Here is a 9,324-nt window from a genome sequence, read left to right as displayed (position 1 = left end):
ATTGTCAGAAATAAGCTTGAGTTGCTAACGTGTAGTGCTGATGCTGTAGGACTGTTAGGAAAAGGGAGGGAGATGTTGGTTTGCATCACTCAGCAGGCTGAGCTGCAGATGTTGGACCCTTTGGTCCTTGCTGGGCTCTGGTTGGGAGCCCTGGGTGGGGTGCAGACACCCCCAGAGTGTGTAAGTCTGGTGTTTAGGTGCAGCCTGACTTAATATCTTCAATACCTCGAGGCTGGGCTTGGGAGAGAATTGGATGTGATGCCAGGTTCGGGGCAAACAGTATTTACTTTGGAAGGGTGAGGAGCTTTTGTCAAGAATACTTATTGTTGCTGTGAGCCTGAAATACCTTTAGCAAGTGGAAAACAGAGATGTCTCCATGAAGTCTATGATGATAAACTCCGGGCAGCTGCCCCGATGGCCCTAGAGTACATCCTCAGGAAACCTTGATGTCTTATCTCCCGGAGAGCGTGAGAATTTTATTAAAAACAACATATTATTTCGGTTTTATTGCCAGTTAACAGTACGGGGAGCGCTCCTTCTCTGGCCAGAGACCTGCCTGGTGGCTGCAAGCAGCCAAGAGAAGCCAGGGATGGGGAGATCCTTGCTCAGCCTCCTCGGCTGGGAGCCTGGTGCTGAGAACAGGCTGGGCTGCTCACAGGGAGAACAGCGGTTTCCAAACCTACCTCTTGAGCTAGAGAGCGGGGGCAGATCAGGAGATGCGCCCTCACCCCTGTCCCTAAAAGCAGAGCATCCTCTTGGCAAATCCCGGAGGATGCTGGGGGGGGGTGGTGGGTCTGTTGTCGGGGGTTAGGGATGCGGTCCAGAATGTGCCCCTGAAAGGAAGAGGAAGTATTCTCCTAAAAAAGGAATAAATAGCTAAAAATATTAGCTATTATTAGCTCCCTACCTCCAAAAATAAAATCCCTTAGTGATACCAAAATAAGAAAGCAAAGGAAAGTCGGAGGTATTTGGCCTTCCTTTGAGAAAAAGAAGCTAAAAATAACTATATATGTATAAAAATTTCTCGTTTCTAGGGAAAGTCTCTGCCCCCGCATCCAGCTTGCATGGTTATATAAGACTTGAACGACATCCCCCTTCTCCTCTGCGGCCGCTCAGAACGCGCTGGGAGCCGGAGCCAGATGGAGAAAGGTTCCGTCAGGAAAGTTTAACTCAGCGGGGAAGCTGCAGCCAGTGGAGGACACGATTCTCTCGCTGAACTCTCCAAAAGCCTTGGAAATCTTACAGTTGTGTCATATGCTGGTTTGGGGAATGCTAGCAGTCCGGAGGCAGCAGCCAGCCCGCTTGCTCTCTTCTTTTTTTTTTTTTTTATTTTATTTTTTTTTTTTGCTTTGCACTGAGTTTAATTTGGGTAGCAGGATTCAGCATTTTTAAGTTGGAAAAAACTTTGTGGAAGAAGATATTTTAGGAAAACCCTGTCATGTGAACTAGCGGGAGTCGATCAAACCGAGCTATTAAAAGAAAGACATTGTATTTTTAACCGGTCCAGACTAGGGAAGCCAACCTGTGCCATAACCGCGAGCTGTGCCTGCTCCCCCGATTATAGCTCCGCGTGGGAGGAGGAGAAGCTTTCCGTGGGGATCGCCCATTCTCCGCTTGCTCCGGGATCCCCCTTGGCAGAGCCCGGTGCCCTCGTCCCCCCCCCGGTCCTGTGTCACCCCCAGGTCGTGTGTCACCCCCCTGCTCCCCCTGCTCGCCCTCAGCCCCCTCCAGCCCCCCTTTGGTGCTCCCCCTCCTCTAACTCCCTCCTGCATCCCTCTCCTCTGCATTTCCCAGTGCAATTAGTACGAGCGATACTGGGGTGACCAGTTAGTGCCACGGTGAAGATTTAGGGTGGCAGGGGTGGAAGTCGGGGGAAACGACTAATTAGACTAATAATTAATTAACAATTATTTTGTTCTCCGAGCAAAGCAGCATCCTCGGATTCCCTTTCATGTTTTGAAGCAGAAATCGAGTGGTTCCAGCTTTACCTCACCCGATGCCAAGAGTGGGTCCTATCATCAAGCTAATTAGCTAATTAGGCATCACCTCTGCAAAGGGCCCAGGGGGGCGGTTGCTGGGGAAGGTGTTTCCACCTCAGCACGTCCAAAAATGAGCCAAGCTAGGAAAGTGAGGTGCGCTGAGTTTCCCTGGCCTGCCGGCAGTTGCTAGCCTGCGGGACAACAAACCCGAGAAGCAGAAAGTTTGATTGTGATACCTCCTTCGAGGTGATTTTGGGACTCCGAGAGTGAAAAATGGAAAGGTGGAGCGGGTGCCAGCGGCGTGATGTGAGTCACCCCATGGGCTCCGGCTCCCCCCCAGCTGCCCCCCAGCTCCTCCGCGGGGCTCGGGGCTGGGATCGAGGGGCTGGGGGATCGAGGGGCTGGGGGCTCTCACGGCCCCGGAGCAGCCTCCTCTATGTGTGTGTGTGTGAACTCTTGATCTCTTCTGCAAAAAAAATAAAATATCTCTAAGCCCAGTTGCACGGAGGTATCGAGCCCAGCACGATATGGAGAGGCAGATGCTCATTAACACGCTAGTGAAAACTATACATTGTAAGGCAGTGCACAGTTCATGATATCTTTGACTTTATTTTCCTGTTTTCTTTTGCTTTATTTTCCTGTTTATATATAGTACGTGTAAACACACAGGGGTTGTCTTGGTTTCGAGGCTTCCTTGGCTATTTCATTCTTGCTCAGCTCCACGTGTATCAATGGAAATCCGTGGGGTTGCTCCTCTCTCTTCTAAATGGGTCTAAAAATAGAAACAGAGAGAGGTCTGTGAAATGCCACCAAACAAATTAACTGATTTTTTTTTTCTTTTAGTTTTCTGTATGAAGAATTGAGCCAGTGGTAATTAGAGGCCAAAACCCGTGCCAGTAACTAGATGGGTATTAATAGGGTGCTGGCGAATTTAAAAGACATCAATGTGAGCTGGGGACCCTAGTTCTCTGAATGATTTATTCAAAGGTAAAGGCAGCAGCAGCCCAAGCCTGTCTCTGCTGGGAAGAAGGAAAACTTCTGCACAGAAGCCTCGTTGCTTCGAAAGGCTTTGCGCTGCCTGCGAGTTTTGTTTAAAAAGCACACACTGGGATTTTTAACATCATCCATATTTCTTTCTTTCTCGCTCTCTAACTTTCTGCTCAACAATCAGGCGCTTGTGCTGCAGACTGAGAAGCCGCAGAGCTGCCTTGGCCCGGAGCTGCGAGACGTCATGGATTCCTGAGTGAGAAGTTTGCAGGAAAGCCCTCAGTTCGGGAGATGGAGCCGGTCCAGGGGTTTCCATGGCACTGGGATAAACAGGAGGAAACAGTGAGGGAATCCCGTTATTTTACAGCATTCAAAGACTATAAACACTCGGAGCAGGGAAGGAAGTGGCCTTTCCCTCTCTAGTAACCCTCATCTCGGAGCGGAGAACTGACTCCACTTCAGGAACAAGCTCAGCCCAGTTCGGATCCCTCTTTGCACCTCCAACCGCTGAGGAGGCGGCTGGCGAGAGGGGTTCCCTCTGTCTGGGCGGCACTGGTTGAACATGGTTTAAAGAAGATTTTTTTTATTATTATTTTTTTTTCTTTCTTTTTTTTTTTTTCTATTGATTTTTTTTTTAAAAAATATTCCCGATGCAGAGAGAAGCTGCCTGCAGGCTGGTTCATTACCACCACATCATGAGGTCTATGGATCAAGGTGGGTCCCGCTCCGCGTGTCCCGCTCCTCCCTCCCCGGGGGCTCCCCCCTCGCCTCCCTCCCCGGGGTCCCCGTGGGGCTCCCCCCTCGCCTCCCTCCCCGGGGGCTCCCCCCCCACCCCCTCCCCGTGTTCTCCTCGCTCGGAGCCCGCTCGGCTGGGAAAACGGGAAAAGTCTGCGTGGCGAGACGGTCCCTCGGGGAAGGGACCCGACAGGCTTCGGGTTTGATGTCGAGCGCTCCGCGAAGGCGACACGAACGGGTCTGGAGGAGCCTCCTCTCAACCCCAGCCCGAGGGACTCCAACCCGTCACCCCTCGAGTGACCCCCCGGCCCTTTAACCCTCCCGGCGCGGGGCTCGGGGCGGCTCCCCCGGGGCTCCCCGCGGCGGCGCTGGGCGGGGGGCTCCCCGCGGCTCTTTTCGGGGCCGGGACCCCCGCGGGGCGGCGGGGCTCGGGGGGGCTCGGGGGGGCTCGGGGGCGGCCGCGCTGCCCTCCCGGCAGTGCCGGGGGCGGCGAGAGTTAAGCGCGGCGAGAGGAGGAGCCTGCGCGCTGTCAGCGCTTCAGCCGCGGGGCCGCTGCGACCCGAGCCGGCACCCCCGCTACCCGCCGAGCCGGGGCAGCCGGCCGAGAGGGGCGGCCTGGGTCCCAAAGGGGCGGCCTGGGCTCGAGCGGGGCGGCCCGGGTCCCAGAGGGGCAGCCTGGATCCCAGAGGGGCGGCCTCCGCCTCGCCCCCTCAGGCCGCTGCGCGGCCGCGGGGAGGGGGCTGCAGGCAGGGCAGCGGCTCCGCGGTGCTGGCGAGGAGCGAGGGGCAGCGGCTCCGCTCCGGGCGACGTGGGGGTCTCCGGGCACCCCGCGCCTGGGTCTCTCGAGGTCGGCTCGGCCAGCGGCAGCGGAGGATGCTCCGCGCAGGGGAATCCCTCCCCGCTGCCGTATGAGCGAGCCCCGAGCGCAGCGGCCCCCCCCGCGGCCCCGGGGGCTGCTGGGGGCGCGGGTGAGGTGCGGGCTCTCCGGGGGCCGCCGGTGCCGGGGGGAGCGGGGGGGCAGGAGGTGCGAAGGGCAGCGCTTGTCTCCCCGCCCGCTGACTCAGAGCCGCTGCGGGCGCTGCCGGGGCCGGGCCGGGGCTGCGGGGCGAGGCGGGGGCCGGGGAGCCCTCGGCCGGGCCCTCGGGAGCAGGGAGTTGTTTTCTCTGGCCGCGGCGAGCTCCCCGGGCACCTGCCAAAAGCCACTCGCTAACACGTACGCCCGGAAGGATCGGCCGAGAGCTCCGAGAGCCGGAGGAGCCGGTGGAGAGAGGCCCTGGGGTCTTTATGCCGCACTAGGACGGGGCCGTTGCCCTGCCTCGTGGATCCTCGGCTGTCTCCAGACTAAACTCCCTCTCCCGAGTCCTTCAGCTGCTCTTACTCGCTCTCACAAAGGTTATTTTGCTGTAGAGAGAGCGGGAAAGGGAAAGATAGGAAACTTCTTGCACTTCTCAGGGCTGGCAAGGTGCTAGTCTCACCTGCAGCAGCGTTTCAGAGCAGAGGCTGCGCTCCCACGGCAGCTGTGCAGCTCCCCGCATCGCTGTGCAGCTCCCCACATCGCTGTGCAGCTCTGCTTTCCCCACAAGTAGATGTTTCCCAGAGCCCTGCAGTCACAGAGCAAAGCGAAAGGCACTGATTTTCTTCTTGCTTCCTCCCTGATCAAACACTTGAGACCCCAGTAGGCAGCCAGCGCAGCCAGTTGCACAACACAGCCCGGACATACTCCAAAAAGAATATGTTCCTGGTACCCAACGTGTATTTCTCCCATCTGCAAACCACTTGCTCCTGCCGATGGCTCCGGAGCAACGGGAGCAGAAACTGGCACCGACTTGCCTTTGTGTGGCAAGTCTGCTCCCAACCATTCCGCACAGAAAGAGCCGCGTGAAACTCCTAGGGGTTAATGGCGCTTTTGGGATCAGACTCTAGCTCTGAGAGGAATTCTGCACCCACAACAAAGTGCGAGAGTCTCATTAATGTAGGGTGTGTAAACGATGATGTGTTAATAATTTTGGGCCCTAGCCTCCTTTTATGATTAGAGCAGGCTCAGCGTGGAGAAGGAAGACGGCATAGCCTAACACCCTGCTAGCAGAGAGATGCTGTGGTAGCTTTGCTCCCCGAGCTGTGCTTCTGCAAGGGTCAGCAGGACACTAGCACGGGAGACTTTTTCATCAGGGGATCGCGAGTCACTGTCATCTTGTTGGCCCATATCTGCTCCTGTTCTGTCACTCCAGGTAGCCCCTTTCTGTCTGTAAGCGCTGCTGCACTTACACCAGTTAACAGTTGGCAAATGATTTCAGAGTCTTTCCTACAGGGCAGGAATCACATTCACAGATGGGACACTGACATAATTGGAATACTCTTTTATAACATTCCAATAGATATTATAACTCAAATGTTTCATCATTCATTTTTCGAAAATAGCCAAGGATAATAATATCCTAGAGCTTCTTTTCCACTACTGGCTTAATCTATTTTTTTAAACTATGATATGTGCATTCCTTTGGTTTGCACTGCAGACTTCAGAACTTAATGGGAACATGGAGATATGAGCAATTTTTCCATTGTCCTTTCTTGCCAAACCACTTTAAGACTGAAATTGGGGGGTAATATCTCTGACTCAACCTGACCCCAAGATTGAATAGTAGTGTGCGTGGATGCATGCCCCTCAAACCAAGTACCAAAATATTTCTCCCCCCTCTGCCCTCTCTCTTTCTCTTTTTTTTCTAATAGCATTCTCCACACTCCAGACCAAGAAGCTACTCACTCGCAGTCTGAGCTCATTTTAAAGACCTTGGATTAAGTCCATGTGCAAGTTTTAGCTGCCTGTTAAATTTCTAATGCCTGCCACATACACGATTAGAACACTCAGATTTTTAAGACTCCATCAGCTCGTATTTTCTCTGGGTTTTAGCTGCTAGATAGAGGTGCAGCATTTTTAATCCACTTTTCTCTACCTCTTTTTCTTTTAATAAGTTTAACGAGTGTATTCCTGTATTACAGATCCAGCGTAGATTACATGTCACGTGGGCCACGTAATAATTAGCAGAGTCACCGTATTTCTGAGAAGATAATCTAAAACTTTCCTCAGCTCAGAGCATCATCTGATCACTTGCATTAGTGAAGTTATTGGTACAGTGAATACAATGGGATGGCATAGGTAGAAATTGAAAATACTAAATGATAACTCATATCTCCCATAAATTTAAACATGGAGAAATATGTTAAGCACTTTTAAAATCATAGTTTGCATGACATTAGAAACTTCTCTTTCTTAGCTTTGTTTTTGGATTCCTCAACCCCTAGTACCTAGGTATTTCAGTATTCACATATTTTTAAAGTTTATTAAAGCAAAGCCCTGCCAAAGGCAAGCACTGATCCAGCTATTTGGAAAAGGACTGCTCCATTCTCCAGTTCCCTGAAATGGCAGCACAATGTATTTCCAGTTATGCTCTCTGTTAGGCTGTTGCAAGTATACGTGGCTGCAATTTTTGTTCACGTTGCCAAGGACAGATTTTGCTTAAGCTCTTGAAACACCTTTTTGGCTCATGAAAGCAGCTTTACAGAAAACAAAACAAAAAAAAAAACAACCCCAAAAAATAAATATAGGAGTTAATGCTGACTCCCAGCTCTCTAATGCGGATGCTGTGAGCCCAAGCGGAGTTGCCACCAGCGGCTGGGGGTTGTTGCTGTGTTGGCCTTCTGGCAGTGGCAAAAGGAGAAATAATTGGAGGATCCTTGTAGAAAGAAAGTGGGTTTGATATGAGAAAGACTGAGATATACGGAAACCATCTACTATTTCTGGTCTTCGGATTCCAGCCTTTCACTCCGGCTCTAATGGAAAACAAGCATTGGGAAGTGTTTGTCACATTGTTTGGGTTTTTCCTTTCATTTGCAGTGACTGGATGTTTTTGGTTTTTTTTCTGACTGTATGTATTGAGCTGATGAATCCACAGACTATTTAAGTCCACTAGTTTCCCTGCTTTTTCTTCATTGCTAATTATTAATGACAGACAGTGGGCAGTATTTGTCAGTTAGGTAGGTGTAACAGCTAAAACTTAAACAATTGGTAATGTCTTATTCTTCTCGTTGTCTCAAGAGCATGTTTTGGGTCTAAACTAAACTATGCTTAGCCTTGGGAGGTATCAAAAAACTACAGCTGTCACTTGAGCTGATTTCTGCAGCTGCTTGGACCCAGTAATGGCTTCATGCATCTCTAATCATAGAATCGTAGAACAGTTTGAATTGGAAGGGACCTTAAAGATCATCTAATTCCAACGCCCCTGCCATGTGCAGGGACACCTCCCACTGGATCAGGCTGCCCAAGGCCCATCCAACCTGGCCTTGAACACCTCCAGGAATATTTAGGTCAGACCTACATTTTGTGGATTTACACCATTTCTGGCCAAAATAACATACTAGTAAGTTCAACACAGTCCATCAAGTACAGCACGGCAACTCACACCTCTGTGCACTCAAAGCCTGTGGAAACTGTTACACTCATACATTATGGCATAATGGTCGTACAGGACCAGTGCCCTCATGTGCCCCATGAGCTGCAGAAGGGAACAGGGGGGATCCAGTTGATTGTCTGGTTTCTCTCATTCCTTGACATCTGTCAAGTTGTGAACTGGGCAAAAGAGTTGAATCCTATAAGCTGAGCTGATTTCTACATTTCTCTAACACTTTTATCATTGCTGTCTTGTCACTCTAATTCCTCGCCAGCGTCAGAATTTATGATTACATGCATTAGCAGCAAAACTATTTTGAATTCCATGGTCATCTTGGAAAGCTAAAGGTACATTTTCCATTTGTATTACTAATTGTAGGAGTAGCTAAGGATAAGTTTGAAACTTCACATGTTTAATGGATTGCAGGCGAGATAGGAAATAAAGGATAAAGAACAAGATAAAGGTTTAGTAGAAGTTGGGGTCATTTCCCCATGGTCTTCTGCCAGTCACCCGTGTCTTACTTACAAAGGCCAATATTATTGTTCATGTCTTTTCTCTTTGTGGCTAATACAAATGATACTATCCAATCTTGCTCCATGTGTTGTTAGCTACAAGGATGACAGCTCTCTTTAGTGCTATGCCAAGATCAGCAAGTATATTTGGTTTTTCTAATGAATTTTAAATAGAAGGGCCAATGATAAAATGCTAGTGCTCCAGCAAACAGTAAGCATCATATTAGAACAGATATATAAGTAGGCCAATTTAATATGTGTTTCTTCACATTTAAACAATTTGGAATGAATCGAGCCCTCAGTCAGGGCAGCACATGTTCCCCGAGGGTCGGCAGTCTCTATTCCCCATGCACGTTCCTGCGGGTATAAGCTCAACTCCATCTGCAGTTTTCTGGGGTGGTCGCATTTCTGAGTGCTGGTAGCCAAGACCACTAATCACCGGCTGCTCCGGCTTCCTCGTCTGTGCCCAGCAGAGCAGAGCTCTGCCTCTGGCCGAACCAGACACTAGGAAACTACAGAGAGCAAGCACCTCGTGTGGTATTAAGAATCGCTGCAGCAGATGAGGTAGACTTGAACTGTGGTCTCCAGCTCAACCACAGAGTGAGCGCTGGATCCTTTTCAAAACAGGCTTGAGCCTGAGAAAGGAGCCACGTTGGGTCAGGCAGC

At 50.9% G+C, this 9,324-nt stretch overlaps 1 protein-coding gene across 1 annotated transcript in view; it reads left to right on the top strand.

Annotated features, from left to right (window-relative positions):
- Positions 1–3,610: 3,610 nt before the first annotated feature.
- NFATC2 (nuclear factor of activated T cells 2) overlaps positions 3,611–9,324 on the top strand; it is a 94,627-nt gene continuing 88,913 nt past the window's right edge. Inside the window, exon 1 of the mRNA XM_069872097.1 lies at positions 3,611–3,680. The gene's annotated coding sequence lies outside the window, so the exon portion shown is untranslated. The remainder of the gene's footprint in view (positions 3,681–9,324) is intronic.

This window comes from Phaenicophaeus curvirostris, chromosome 18, assembly GCF_032191515.1.
Source record: "Phaenicophaeus curvirostris isolate KB17595 chromosome 18, BPBGC_Pcur_1.0, whole genome shotgun sequence".
NCBI classification, from domain to species: Eukaryota; Metazoa; Chordata; class Aves; order Cuculiformes; family Cuculidae; genus Phaenicophaeus; species Phaenicophaeus curvirostris.
Note: the sequence above shows the minus strand (reverse complement) of the source record. Positions and strands in the feature narration are given on the sequence as shown.